The 16,128-nt window shown below is 37.2% G+C and overlaps 1 long non-coding RNA gene across 1 annotated transcript; it reads left to right on the forward strand.

The window, feature by feature from the left end:
* The first annotated feature begins 14,331 nt into the window (after positions 1–14,331).
* LOC116181212 lies at positions 14,332–15,095 on the forward strand. Its single transcript, XR_004147215.1, has 2 exons — positions 14,332–14,469; positions 14,719–15,095. It is a non-coding gene; the product is annotated as an uncharacterized LOC116181212 (long non-coding RNA).
* The last annotated feature ends 1,033 nt before the right edge of the window (positions 15,096–16,128 follow it).

Consider the following 16,128-nt stretch of genomic DNA (forward strand, 5'->3'; position numbering starts at 1 on the left):
AATTTGGAAATATTTGCTTTAGGTGCTCTCGTACTTGCAGTTGGTTGTGAAGCGGAGCACCGTCGTGTTGAATCCAGTGTAAATTACATCGTGTTTCCAAACCTAACCCATCAAACAAATCTTGAAATACACTTTGTAGAAAAACGTACAGCAGTATTTTCTTTGTTTATTGTTTTCCATGGCATGATACGATCTACTTTTGATAGTGTATTCAATGATTATTAATTTTCATAGTTAATTATCGAAGATGGCCTTTAAATATGTTAAATGTGCCACAGTTACACCATTACCTATCTCAATAGATACTGTTTTCCATGGCTAACTATGTTTATTTACTTCTCAGTAATACGAAAATTTCTGCAGCGCGTTTATTTATTAAAGTACGTTTAGCAAGCCATATGTCGTTATAAAGAGAAAAATGTGTCCTTTTAAAAATGTCATAGCAAACTATGAGTGCTATTTAAAAAAAACTCAAAAACTGTAAAATCCAGAAAGAAATTAGTATGTTGATCATGTTAAGTATTAAAAAATCTAAAGCTTTTATTCGGGTCATTTACTTAGTTGTATTTTAAAAAAATAACAGTTTTACAACATTTAAAAGAAAATTCACCCATATCTAGAAAATTGTGGATTTTTTCAAAACATAAAAGCATATCTTGAATAAGTTTTTGAAACGACAACTCTTTCTCCATTTAACCGAATCTCTATGTCTTATGGTTTCCGAGATCCCAATGCTTAAAATGAAAAACAAACTCACCCAGTATTATATGGGTAGACAGTTTTCATTTTGACCTATCAACGTGTAATTGAGAAAATTAACGAGGGTACGGTGGTGTCGTAAGTGCCATTCGAGTCTAAACTTTAGAGGCATTTACTGTACCTGCCATTAACGCCGATTCACATTATCGGTCAGGTTATGATCAGAATATTTTCATAAGAAATACAATGCTACAATAATTAACATTCACTCGAGCTATCACGAAGTGGACTGCGAGACCGAATCAAGCATTCCTTGATCCTTTACCCTTGACCGTCATACTAGAGCTTTGAACGTCGATTGAGTATAGGCTCTTGAACCTTGACCAACATGCGTTTGCATTTTAATTCTTCACTGCACATTTTCCTTTTTTGGTCGCATAAACGTATATATGGCTGTTCTATCATGATAAAATTAATATGGTAGTTATGTGTGCATTATTTTAGGGGTTTTATCTGTTTTACGACCATCTCTTTGTAATAATATCAATGTTTACTAATACTGAAAGAAAATTCGATTATAGAAAATTACTAGGTATATGCGAAGGGCGACATTGTTATACCTACTTTTTGCACGAATAATTTATTTCCAATACAAACAATTTATTGGTCTAACCTAAGAAGTATGTCGATAAATAACGTAATGCTTTGTATGCTTTCAGTCGATTTCAAGCACACTTTCGTATTGGTTATCGTCTAGTGAAGGTTTCAAAATGGGGAAACCCTTGCCTTCGGGTTTTTTATGTTCTGCGCAGTTTTTTCAGTGCAGTTAAGTGGAAGTTATTTGCGCGATCAAGAAGTAGTCGAAAGTCTCTTCCAGGGATCTCAGTGAGATTTTGTTAATATGAAGTTTTGCAACTTTGGATCAAAAAATACACCATGTAAGGGGGTTCTATTTTTAAAAAATGTACCATTTTGGCGCCCTACTTTGTGAGCGCACCCTGTATAATTCCAAATATTTTTAAAATGCGGAGAATATTCAACCATATCGAAAAATCATATCTTCAAGGCATTAAGTTACTCCGCGCAATCGTTGACTCACCCTGTACTTCTTGAAAACACTGAAACGCTTGTATCGCTTTACACTCCGAATGTCTTTAAAACTCACTGTCCCTCCAGGTAAAGATTGTGATAAAATAAGAATCTTCATTGCTTTCTATTTGATTTTTCACTTAAAAGCTGTTTCCGTACCAATTTTCTCTTTGAAAAACGCGGAGTGCTAACGACTACGCCTATGCAGTTTATATTGAATAATTCCATCCTTGAAGACGTTTTGTAGAGGAGTGGACTGTATTACTTGGTAATTAATCAAAAAAATACGCACAAAGACAACCTTATTAGTTATTAAAAACAAAAATTGCCTACCTGGCTGTCCGCGCAGTAAGTGGATGATGGGCGATTTTGGTGCACGTTTTTCTTGTCAAGTATTTTGGGGGGTGTCACACACGAGAGAGAAAATGTACCTTTATATCAGCGCACGCGTTTTGTTGAGTCTTGCAGATCAAGTGCCAAAAACTTCCTCTTGGCGAATGCGCGCGACTCTTCTCGGCGGGGACAATAACAAGGCTGTCTTGCTAAACGCGATAACATCGAGCCAGGGAAATTTTAAATTAAATATATTTTGTATAAATCTCAGTTTACAATTAATTAATAACAAAAATAATTTCTGATTTGACTGAACATACCGCCCACCTAAAATATCTAATATTTTATAAAAGAGAAAAAAATCCTAAAATTATGAAAATAGAATGAAAAAAAAATTATTAATTGTTCGGTAATAAACATAACTTCGACACAGGACGCCGCAGGATGCCCTTTTGCGTTTTTACGTTAACTACCCGCGTGACGCCGTCCGCGCCCGGAAAACACTCTATCACTCGTCCCAATGCCCAATGGAGTGGTGGAGAGTTTTCCTCTCGTATTAAAACAAGAGAATCGGTTTTAATGGCAACTGTCATATCATACCATTTTGATCTTTGATTAAGAGTGTGCAAATACTCTGCATGCCATCTCTTCCAAAAATCCTGATGTATGCGTTGGATAAGTTGCCAACGTGATAGACGATTCATTTTAAGATCTGTTAAATCAGGTTCTATGTAAGAATTTAATGGTTCTAAATTCAAAAAATGGCTAGGTGTTAAGGCCTTTATATCGTTAGGGTCACAACTCATGGCGCATAACGGGCGAGAATTTAGAATTGCCTCTACTGAAATTAGGACAGTGTTAAATTCCTCGTAAGTCAATATGTGAGAACCAACTACACGAGTTAAGTGACCTTTTACCGCCTTTATTCCCGCCTCCCAAATACCACCGAAATTTGGAGCCGACGGAGGGTTGAAATGCCATGCGATACCTTCATCTACAGATGCACCGCGCATTTTTTGCATCAGCTGTTTAGAGGCTCCTACAAAATTCGTACCACAATCGCTGTATATGTCAGTGACAATACCTCGCCGGGAAATAAATCGTCTTAGAGCAGCGAGAAAGGCATCACTAGAAAGCTCAGTGACGAGCTCGAGGTGAAGAGCTTTGGTGGCTAAGCAAACAAACAGACAAATGTAAGCCTTGATTGATTTACTACCACGATGTTTGCCCATAGTTACGAGATATGGGCCTCCAAAATCAACACCGGACTTGGTAAAACATTTAATTTTATTTACTCTAAATTTAGGTAAATCACCCATAAGAGGTGTGCAAGAAGAGGGATTACATTTGAAGCATCGCAAGCAGGAAGACAAAACCTTTTTTATAACTCTTTTCGAAGAGGGTATCCAAAAACGCTGGCTAAGTAAAAATTGAGTAGTCTGCAATCCAGGATGCAAATATTTAATATGAGTGTATTCTATTATAAGATTAGTTAGTCGATGGTCACTAGGCAACAAACAGGGGTGCTTATGATCATAAGAAAGGGGTGTATTTTTAAGCCGTCCGCCCACCCTGAGGATACCATCCTGATCCAAAAAAGGAGTTAGCTTCCGTATATATTTAGGGAGTGATCTAATGTTAGGAGTGGTTTTAGAAAGTTCTGCCAATTCTTTAGCAAACGACATTTTTTGGGATTCTTTTACTAGAATCAAAAGAGCTCTATCCAGTTCTTTCAAGGTAACATGACTCCTTTTATCAAAGCCTTTGGGGTCTTTTACGTACGAAACAAAACGTAAAACATAAGCACAAGTTCGAAGAATTTTCGAAAGAGAAGAAAATTTGGTAAGTAGATTATCCCATAGGCTAAGACGTGGGACTGAAGAAACTAATAATGCAATTTTCCTTTTTTCAAGATCCAAATTGTCATCACTCACTGTAGATCTTTCATTTATCCATGCATCACAATGAGATTTAAGGAAAGATGGTCCCGCCCACCATTTTTCTAAATGGAGTAAATCATGGGGAAGAAGACCTCGAGGGGCACAGTCCGCGGAATTGTTCTCAGACTTGACATGAGACCAAGAATCTGCCGATACTTTTTCCTGAATATACGACACTCGATTACTGACGAATGTAGTCCATTTGTGAGGAGAAGACCTTATCCAGGTTAGAGCGACTGTAGAATCACTCCAAGCAAAAATTGAGGAGATAGGTACAGAACCAGCAAAGGATTTCCTGACTGATGACATAAGATCTGCCAATAACACAGCTGAACACAGTTCTAGCCTAGGAATAGAAATTTTCTTCAGAGGTGCTACTCTAGTTTTAGCGCATATGAGATTAGTTGTGACATTATTGTCTTCAGTAACAATTCGAAAATATACAACAGCAGCATATGCCTTTTCCGAGCTATCGCAAAAGCCGTGCATTTCGCACAATTTCATTTGAGGAGGGATAATTTTGCGCGGTAACTGAAGATCTGATAGGGTTGACAAACCTTCTTTGAAAGAGGACCAATAGTCTCGAATAGAATTTGGGGCTAATTGATCCCAATCCAAGCCAGATGACCACAAATGTTGTATAACCAACTTTAAAGAGAGGGTAACTGGGGATAAAAATCCGAGAGGGTCAAAGATTCGAGCTAAATCAGACAAAACATGTCTTTTGGTGCATGTGTTTATATTAGTTTCTATTTTAAATACAAAAGAGTCATTGAGTGGGTTCCACTGTAATCCTAAAATTTTTATAGTGGAGTCGCTGTCTTTATCAAATGAGAGAGGATCTAATTGGGTTAGCGACCTATCCATATGTGAGAGCAGCAGCGGGTTATTACTCGCCCATTTCCTCAACTCGAAACCACCACACGAAAGTAGATTTATCAATTCCTGCTGAAGCAGAAGGGAAGACTCAACAGAATCGGTACCACTGACAACGTCGTCGACAAAGGTATCCTGCTCTAGTACATTCGATGCCTGTGGATACTCCGACTTATAGTCTTTAGACAATTGTCTGAGAGTCCTAATAGCCTGATAGGGCGATGAAGCTACCCCATATGTGACGGTGTTTAACTGATAATCACTGATAGGCTCAGATTTCGAAAACCTCCACAAAATTCTTTGATAGCAGCGGTGAGATTCATTTATGCCAATTTGCCTAAACATTTGTTTGATATCAGCAGTAAATGCCACTTGGTGAGTACGAAACCTTAATAGTAGCTGAAAAATATCATGTTGAAGCTTAGGGCCAACGAGAAGAGTGTCATTTAGAGAAATATTATTGGCGGCCTTCGCGGACGCATCAAAAACAACACGAAGCTTCGTCGTTGCGCTGTTAGGACGAAGAATACAGTGATGGGGAATATAATAAACATTTGGAGAAATATCTGATGCAGGGATAACTTCCATGTGTCCCGTTTCAAGATAATCACGCATAAAAGCACAATAGTCATCATAGAGTTGAGGATTAGATTGTAGTCGCCTTTCAAGAGAATAAAATCGACGAAGTGCAATCTCTCGTGTATTTTCAAAAAAGGGTAGATCAGAGTTTTGAAAGGGTAGTTGAAGAATATATCTCCCAGAAGCATCTCGAGTATGAGTATCTTGGAAGAACTTCTCCGCGATCATTTCGTCTGGCGAGTGAGCAGTGCAATTAGGTATCTGTTCGAGTTGCCAGAACCTTTTTACCATATCATTAAGAGAGAAGCTTAAAGAGGCACAAAAGCTATTTGGGGTTGAATAAGAGACTGAATCAGTTACAGGAACACGACCCATTATTACCCACCCAAGTTGAGTGTTTAGCGCGATAGGCTTTCCTATTGACTGAGATATTTGTCCTTGTTTGACAAGAAAACCAAAAACGTCACCTCCGACTAACATGTCAATAGGGCCCGAAATATTGAAGGCGTCATCAGCAAGTTCAAGATGAGAGAATTGAGAAAAACAATCTGAAGGTAAATCAGAAGAGGGGAGATTTCCACAAATCTGTGGTATAACTGCAAATTCCAGAGAGAACTTTGTGTTCATTGCCCGTTTAGGAGAAAAGGTGCAAGTGACCTCATGAGAAATATTCGAGACGGTATCACCTAAACCTTTAACAAAAAGTGAGAGGGGACGTTTAATGAGACCTAAACGTTTACATAATTTATTGGTTATAAAATTAACCTGACTGGCGCTATCTAATAATACGCGTGCTTTTATGAAATTACCTCGAGAATCAACAACTATCACTTGCGCTGTAGCCAATAATACAGCTCCTTCCTTACGACCTTCATTGTACTGTTTAGTATTCGCCAAGGCCACAGGGTGTGATGGCTCTTCTGAGGTTGGAGGCAATTCTTGGGTTTCATTTAAATGGGGTTGAGTACTTTCAGGGTAGTCATGACTCATGATGCAAAAGAGTATGGTGAGGCCTTGAGCACTTTTCACACCGGCGCCTAGAGGAACAGTTAAAGGAGTTATGCTTTAAACCCAGACAATTGGTACACCATTTATTGGTTTTTACAATTTTATATCGGTCGTGAGAGTTCTTATTTAGAAAATCTGAACATTTATAAATATTGTGGCCATTCTTGTGACAAAAGGAACAGGCAACCGTGTTAACAACAAAACTTCTTTTTGGTGGGGAATTTTGTTTTACCTCCTTAACAGCATTAACGTTAACAAGCGAATTTGAAACAGTATCTAAGGCAACGCATTGTTTTCGTACAAAATCCAACAAAATCTTAAAATGGTTATGTTTATTCTCTATGTCATCAAGTAACTTACCACATTCAAGTTCAAATCTAGTAGCCGTGCTCGAATCAATTCGATCGAAAAGCTTATAAAATAAAATAAAGTCCCACTGGGACACGGGATGGCCCAGATTTTTAATAGCTGTGAGGTTCTCAGTAAAAGTGTCAATCAACATTTGAAGAGATTTTGCATCACGATCACTCGTTAATTTTTTGGTTTTTTCAATTTCGCGCCAATGACTGACAGCGATTAAGCGATTGTTCTCATAGCGCCGTTTTAGAGTATCATAAGCTATGATATAATTTGCATCCGTTAATGGATTACATTGCACAATGCCAAGGGGTGGACCTTCTAAAGAGTTTAGAAGATATGTAAACTTTTCCACATTGGAAAGACTAGAATTATTATGAATAATTGAATCATATAAATCAATAAACGTGGTCCAATTCCTGATAGTGCCATTAAATTTTTTAAGTTCCAGCTTGGGTAGTTTAACGTGACTCGGCGTTGGTCTGTGAGTAATTTGATCAGCATTTTCATTTAATTCAGCACATATTGCCTGAATTGCATAAAAATTATCATCAAAACGTTGACGTATTTCTTGTTGAATTGCCAAATCGTCTTCGTCACCCTGGGCAACAATATTTAACACGTTAGCATGATGAGTATTAAAATCAGCCACAATGGCTTCAAGGGTCTGGACACGAATTTTTAATTGTATGTGATAGCGGGCATCAAGAACAGCTTTATCGGCCACTATTTTAATTTGCGCTAGGCGATCAACTGCACTGTCGCGCTGAGCAATAAGTCCTTTGAGTTTTTTATCAGCCATAATGATAAAGCTCTTAGACACAAAGATATATAAATTCAAAAATTCAACAATTGTAATGAAAAAAGCGTTATAAGTTAGCGGGCGTTCTTGACTTCTATTTTTAAAAAACTCTCAAACAGTCAGTGCACACTAATATGTGCTTGTAAATCAAATTCTTGAACAAAATTGCAATAAAGAAGAGATGGGTGCAATAAATAATTAACTTGCTAAAAGGAGAGAGAGAAAAGTCAAACATTTAGTGAATAAGTGGGCATTTTCTGAAAAGAAAAGGAGAAACAATCAATTAATTAAATATAAACTATTCGCTAAATGTTTGAGTAATTATCAGCACTTGATATAAATTGCTACCAAAACCGATCGCCAATTTACGGGTAATTATAATCGACCCAGAGCAATAATGAACGGCGGAACTACGTCAAGCGTGTATGGTCGTATCGCCGGCTGCGTTGTATCGATAGCACAAAGAATGATATGGACGGTACGGGCTGTTTGCCGGCCAGTGATAACGTGATAAGCAATTTCCAATTTTGGCGAAAATTGTGCGTGATGAGATTTTATACGTCTTTGGATGTAAAACTGAGATTTATATTGCAAATCCAAATCCGTGGTCGAAGCGACCATAAATGTAGAGGAGTGGACTGTATTACTTGGTAATTAATCAAAAAAATACGCACAAAGACAACCTTATTAGTTATTAAAAACAAAAATTGCCTACCTGGCTGTCCGCGCAGTAAGTGGATGATGGGCGATTTTGGTGCACGTTTTTCTTGTCAAGTATTTTGGGGGGTGTCACACACGAGAGAGAAAATGTACCTTTATATCAGCGCACGCGTTTTGTTGAGTCTTGCAGATCAAGTCCAAAAACTTCCTCTTGGCGAATGCGCGCGACTCTTCTCGGCGGGTACAATAACAAGGCTGTCTTGCTAAACGCGATAACATCGAGCCAGGGAAATTTTAAATTAAATATATTTTGTATAAATCTCAGTTTACAATTAATTAATAACAAAAATAATTTCTGATTTGACTGAACACGTTTGTTATCAAAATTTGAATGCATGGGATTGGTTCTGTTGTAGGAAATTAAGTCTAGTCGTTCAATTTTAACATATTAAAAGAAGAATATTCCAAGAAAAAGCTTTATGATGAAAAATAAGAAAATACACGGTAAAGGCATTAGGCACATTTTCAATGTTTACGTCTGAAACGAAATTCCCGGTTCCTCCCCACTCCGGCTTTTGCATCCACCATTTTCCTAATTGACCATGATTTTAAGTTGTTTTTTGTGGATTTCCTCTCAATTTAAACGCAAAATCTCATAAAAAACGATGTTACTTAAATGACATGTGTGCCATATATAAAATGGCGGACTTGATTAAAAAGGTACACGATTCATACACGGGCTTTACGGCATACGCGGTATCCATACTAATCTAAGATATAAACCTATATGGCTGTTCTATGACGATAATATTACATACATATTCATATGGTGGTTATCTGTTATCTGTTATCGTTGTAATAAAATCAATTTTGACTAATGCTGAATTACAAGAAAATTCGTATATAGAAATTTTGTAAGTAAAAGTGAAGGGTAACATTTTTGTATTTACTTTTCGCATGAATAATTTATTTCCAATACAAACAATTTATTGGTCTAACCTAAGAAGTAGGTCGATAAATAACGTAATGTTTTGTGTGCTTTCAGTCGATTTCAAGCACACTTTCGTATTGGTTATCGTCTAGTGAAGGTTTCAAAATGGGGAAAACCTTGCCTTCGGGTTTTTTATGTTGTGCGCAATTTTTTCTGTGCAGATAAGTCAGAGACATGGAGAGAGGAGATCGCTGATCGACGAGTGCGCATCCAAGAAAGGGTGCGACCTCATGGGCGCTGCCATTTTTACACCCGTTGTGTCATGTTGTGTTTATAGTGGTGTTATTTTAGCGTGTGTTCGTGTTTAGGAGAGCTTTTTTCGAGGTTTAAGTGTTTATTTTGTAACGTCAACGTCACTGGCATTTTCTTTTGTTCATTTGGATTGAGATATTAGTTTCTTCCTACGGAGCTGCTGCCGAATAGAGTGTAGTGTATGAAGATTGCGTTAGATGTCTCTGGGTTGCGTCAGTAAACCTTTATAGTCCTGTTCAAATTTCGCGCTTCAATGGGTGTCAAAATGGCAGCCCCCTTGTTTTGTCACTTCGCGCAGTTTCATGCGCTATCTCCTCTCTCCATGTCTCTGAGATAAGTGCAAGTTATTTGAGCGATCAAGAAGTAGTCGAAGGTCTCTTCCAGGGATCTCAGTTTTTATACGTGATAAAGGATGGTGGTGAATTTTGCAACAACAGTTTGTTCAACACGAGTTTATCAATACCGCATGTCACCATGTTACGTTCACTTTGGGCCAACGTGACAAAATTACCTTAGATAAGCACACGATAAGCTCAGGCAAAGTAGAGGTGGGTCGGGGTGAAAATGGGATTCTTCTATACACACACAAATAAGCCAAAAAGGGAAGGAAACAGTAAAAGTATTCCGGATAGGCGCCACTTAGTATTTGATGAATCTAGAGAGAGAGAGGAATACTAAAGGGATGAACAAGGCAGACCAAGAGATCCTTGTTCTCATCTTACTAAACTCAAAGGAAGACACAATTATGGGGAAAACAAACAGTATTTGATGTATAAATGCGGGTAGTTTAATAACAAAGATCTCAAAATATCACAAATCTGACACTGTAATATATCGATCTAGTACTTATATCAAACTGGGAATTTAAAATAATCTCTAATAAAACAAATGAGAAGCCAACACGTAGCCTGGGAAAGTATTTATCCAAAAGGGCTTCCGCAGAAACAACGGAGCTATAATCATTAAGTGACTTTCAAACAAAGTAATAATCACAACTCGTTAGTATCAACAACCAAAATGTAATCAAACGTTAAAAGGGAAAAAAACGACGAAAATAACTAAATTTACCTTGAACTGCGATCGCAACCTTCCGAGCTCAGAGGACGCGAAACTGCAAATCTGAAACAGTCAGACACAAAAACAAAAAAATGTAAGAAGGGTAATGATTCGCGTTGCACAGTATATCGCATAAGCAATGGTTAACGTAAGACACGAATGGTTATTCTTGTACGTAGAATTGCAATCAATACTAAAAAGAATCAAAAATTCAAATGACTTTACAACAAAACAAAATTTGGTTCGACTAAGGGTTGGTTTTCACAATCGGTATGAGATATCAAAAAAATGACATGAAATTTTAAGAGAAAAATATTACAAAATGTACAAATAAAATAACTGAATCTATCTTCAATGACAAAGCAATCTTATCAATTCAAATGCAAACAAACTTACACGAGCAAGTTCTTCAAAGCAAAATACATAACGTTAATTAAAAATTTACACAGTATCAACTCCACACGTCTCGTTAATTAAGTACTTGCGTTTCGAAAGAATGAATCGTAGGTCAACGAACTTCGTAAAATTGGGTCATCAGTTCAAATATCGGTTTCACATGAAATGGCGGTAATTCTTCAGTCAATTCTTCAGTCGGTAAGGTAGAAATATGTAGAGCGTTTTTGATTGTAATGGCGTCGAAACTTCAATGGAATTCTATTGCACCATATGGAAAATCGGGTATTTGCGTTTCCACGTCAAAATATCAATGTACAGTCAGGAAGCAATTGGTAAAACCAAAATAATAAGTAAGAAAACTTAGGGAGTACCAAAGTAGCCTAGAATAGATTATTTAAAATAAAAAGATAATGCGTCATAGATAACATACCGCAAAACGGCCTTAAACTTGTAAGATAAATCCGCAGCAATGCGTCATCAGCGAAATTGGAAGTAAGATGATAAGAGAAAACTTCACTAATCTTAATACAACACCACTATTTAATCCCAATAAAGGTAGACAAATATGTCAGGTAAGTGTAATGGCGTGTAGTTCAAATACAAGTCAAGATCGAATCGAGTTCTTCAACAAGGACTGCGCGCGTCGACAGTGAGTGGGAGAAGATAACCGCGCCAATCAACAGAAAACTAGACAAAAGGTTTTTAAAAAGAAAACTATATCGCAAATAAAGGATCGGGTTATAATGTGAACACCTAGATGGCGTAAGGATTGCTATATAAAGGTAAGAGTTCGCATAATGTTATTCGAGAAGGATTCCACATAGTAATTCAAATGTAAGCCAAAGCAAAGATTACACGGTAAAGAAAACAACGTCACAACCATAAATAGCAATAGAAGCTTTGCCGAACCAGAATATTTTCGTGATGCCGACGATTTCGTGCTGTGTGAGGATGAGACCACTAACAATGAGACGCGACAGCCAATATTTGTTGTATTCGACGTGCACCGTAAAGGAAATGGAACGATTTATTTGTTGTTAATTGCAAAGGAAATAATAATAGAAAGATGGTTTCGATCGTTTTGGCGAGACGGCATATACAACGCATTTATACTAAATTATGTTAATCACACCAAAACGTTGTACACTTTCGACTGGTATGAACCAGCGAATGATTGCGGAAGTAAGCAAAAGGTCATCAAATCTCAAAATCTGTCCACACCAAACCTTTCTGGTTTTCGGCGTACGTCGCCAAACTTGAATGGATGTGCGATAATTTACTATAAAAAACGCTATCGCAAATCAGGTCCCAAGCATCCCGTCTTTACGTATGTAGAATTTATGCTTGAATTACTAGCAAACCATTACAATGGAAGTTATAAATTTAAAAGTAATAAAGACAATATGATAGACCTACTAGAGAATCCCTTAATATGCTACTCTACGTCAGTGGTTAAACTATTCTACTCATACAGTAGATTCGTTACAAGGAAACCGATTCTCACTTTTTGGGTGGTACCAAAAGCACGTGTAATACCCGCAATTCGTTTCATATTCTCTACCTTTGAGAAGATATTGTGGTATATGATTTTAGTAACATTTATCATTACAACATTAGTGTGGTGATACATATTGTCGGCAAATCGACGCCACTCAAATTTACAAACTTTAGCAATTGCCTTCGGCAACGTCACTTCCCTTACGATACTTGGGTCAATAGCCAACGTACCTAGAGGCTTTACCCTTCGCTGCGTTTTACTAACCTACTTAATTTACATAATCCACATTAGTTGCGGATTTACAGCGAACTTGATCGACATATTGACAGTTCCCCAGTACGATCACCAAATAAATACTTTGGAAGAGCTTTTGGATTCAAATCTGCGTATAAACATTTTAAAAAGAGATCGAAGGTATTGTTTGAACCTCAATTATATACAAATGGCACATTTTATGAAAAGCTACAGACTTTACTTGTTTCCCAAGGAATGATGCATGCTGTGAATAACATACACAAGTACTCTAATGAGTCTGTATTGATATAATGCTTACGAAAATTTTGTGATGATAAAGAGTTGGTTGGGCCATGAAAAACTGAACGTGCATCTAGTTGTGAATAGCAGTTTGACGGAGTGTGGGGAAATAAGGATTAGTTCATGTTCCAACCACCAGTTTTTCCCATACGTAAAACAATTTTTCGATTCATTGATGGAGTCTGGAATAGGGCCCAAAGGGTACAGTGAGTACCAACCTTTTTTAGGTATCACGAAAGCCTGCGTGCCGAGCTACCGGATGAAGTTCCTCTGACCATAACCCATCTTGGTTTCGCATTTACCATACTCAGAATCGGTTTGACTGCATCGTCTCTGGCTTTTCTTCTCGAACTAGAGGTTGACCGCTTTTCGCGTTAAGTCAGCAGGTTAATGTATTTACACCTTTTCAGATGATCAAATTTCCTTGTGTTGCTTTACATCTAAGATCTGACATGCCGTATACAAAATACATCTTCCGTCAATATTTACATATCTTCTACATTTAAAATACTTACGATGTATTTTGCTGCCAACTATCATATTGCAGACATTGATGGTTATATTATCGTATGGGTAGTACTCCCTAAGTACAGACGTTTTCAGGTCGCATCAATAGCCGTCTGTGTAACCTAACGACAGTCCTGGTACGACTTCCGGGACCGCCAGCTTTACATGCCCTCCGAAGGATGGTAGTCATGTTCTGTACCACTAAAAACTAGCAAGTGGACGGATTCAAACTCACAAACTGTGAGAGTCCGAGTCTTAAACCATTACGCCAAACTGACTACTTCTTGAATTATATACGCACTTATTTCGGACCCAAGTACATGACGTACAGATTTGTACTTTCTATATACGTTGTTGTCATTTAAAGGCATAGTTTAGCCGTACAGATTTCACGTGAACAACATTCAGGTTAGGGCATACTGTCTTACTGTATAATATATTGGATCCGTATTAGTTTTTGACAAATAATTCTTGACAAGTTTCTAGAGCCACCAACTATAGTGCGTGTAAATGATTCACAAAATGAGCTTTACGTTTAGTTCCCATAGGTTTTTTTTGTGGTGTGCGTCCCCGAATAAAATTCACATGGAATAAATGTGTACATTTGTAACTTCACCTAGTTTTTGGTCACATAAACACCAGACAAAGGGAACTCAAATATATTCAGTGGGGGGAATGTGGGGGAATCCCAGTCAGATGGGTAATTCCGGTCACCAGAGAATACAGTTACCTGTCAAACCAAGCCAACATAGAACAGGTCTGCCACCTATTGTATGTCGCCGTAAGTTAATTTAACGAGGTTTCGCTTTCAACGGCCCAGTATGATCACAGCAGTGACTAAGATACGTTTAACGTTACAGGAAGTATAAAAATCGGTTAATTTTATAGCGAGGTAAGTAACCAAATTTCTTATGTATTGTAATACTATGGATAGCAATATGTCAAGGAACACGTGTTCTTTCTTATTCTTATTTTGGAAAGTGTCGATTGCTGGTCTAGCATTTTTAATGTTTACGTTTCTACGATAGTGTGTGATTGGGCAATACCGGTCAGAAGTGCTGGGGGAATACCAGTCATGACCGGAATTACCCCACCTATTTCGCAATGAAGAAAACGGCTTAGGAATTAGTTTTTGTTGCAGATGCCTAGAAATTACAAAGCACAGGGGAAGAAAGGCGCCTGGAGTGCGACTCAATTGCAGAATGCTATTCTATTTATATCTGCATTATATGCGAAGAGTTTGGACGAGAAGGGGAGTTGTGGTACCGCTGCACACAGTGTGGCAGTTGGGCCCATGAATTGTGCAGTGGATTTGACAGCCCAGAGAACTACATATGCGACATTTGCATTAAAATATAGATTTTGAAACAATTTCACTTTTTTCCCATTTTTAAAATTAAGTGTTGTTAGTTTTGGAAATTTTTTTTATTTTGTTGTGTTTCAAGAACAATGTACTGATTTATTTAACGTACTTACTGTTATTATTTACGATTATTTAATAAAATATGTTCGAAATAAGATATGTCCATTTAAAAAGCATTGGGATAATGCTGACCGTAATTACCCGCATAGTGGGGTGATTCCGGTCAATGACGTGTCATCAATTTATCTAAATTTTCTTCATGGTATTAAATATTGCTGTTATCAGAATTTGTCAATGTATAGTAGCCATATTAACCATCTTATAAAACAAGGATCTTCGATAAATGGTCAACCGCTTTGCCACAATTCTAATTAAGGCTTAGGTGACCGCTATTCCCCCATTCTCCCTGCATAGCACTTAAAATACTTTTAACATTTCAGCACTTTTAGTTACAGTAACTCTTGCTGTTTGGATTGTACTTGATAGAATTGAATCATTTTGCAAAAATGTACTTATGCGTGTGTAGCAGTTGATTCAGCTATAGTATAGAAATTCGTGCAAATTGTGTACGTTTTTCTGTGAATAAAGGCGTTGGTACTTTTTAATTAATTAATATCTATTAATATCAATATAAGTTATAACTATTCGCATACAGTGTCACAAAACAAACGTCTACAAGATGGAGACCTCATAAGGATTTGAACATCAGTGAAACCTGTCGTGGGATGTGCTAAAAGGTTTTTTTTATCCTTTTTCTAGAGCTGAAGATGCTTTTAGAATGCGAAAGATAAAAGTCAATTGAACCGTTGGCAGTAAACCGGTAAATAAAGAGGTAATAACTTTGCCAAAGGTGAAGTTTAATCTGCATTATATATAGAAATAGTGAAACAATACTACGAAATTAAACAAAGCACGTATCGCTAATAAATTACACCGAGTGTAACTGACAACTGAGTTTTGCCATAAATTGAAAACTTTCCATTTGTTAATGGGCGTCGAAAATGGACCAAAAAGGACCTTTCAGCCGCAAAAATCAAATGAACCTCCAAAAATTGGCAAATATCTAGTGATGACGTCCATAAAGTCCATAAAGTCCAACACTACAAAAATGTGTCACCTCTTTCGTTTAGCTATACTGATTGAATGTAAATTGAAATCAATTTTTAGCAAAAAGGGGATCAACACACG

This window comes from Photinus pyralis, unplaced genomic scaffold (assembly GCF_008802855.1).
Source record: "Photinus pyralis isolate 1611_PpyrPB1 unplaced genomic scaffold, Ppyr1.3 Ppyr1.4_LG9, whole genome shotgun sequence".
NCBI classification, from domain to species: Eukaryota; Metazoa; Arthropoda; class Insecta; order Coleoptera; family Lampyridae; genus Photinus; species Photinus pyralis.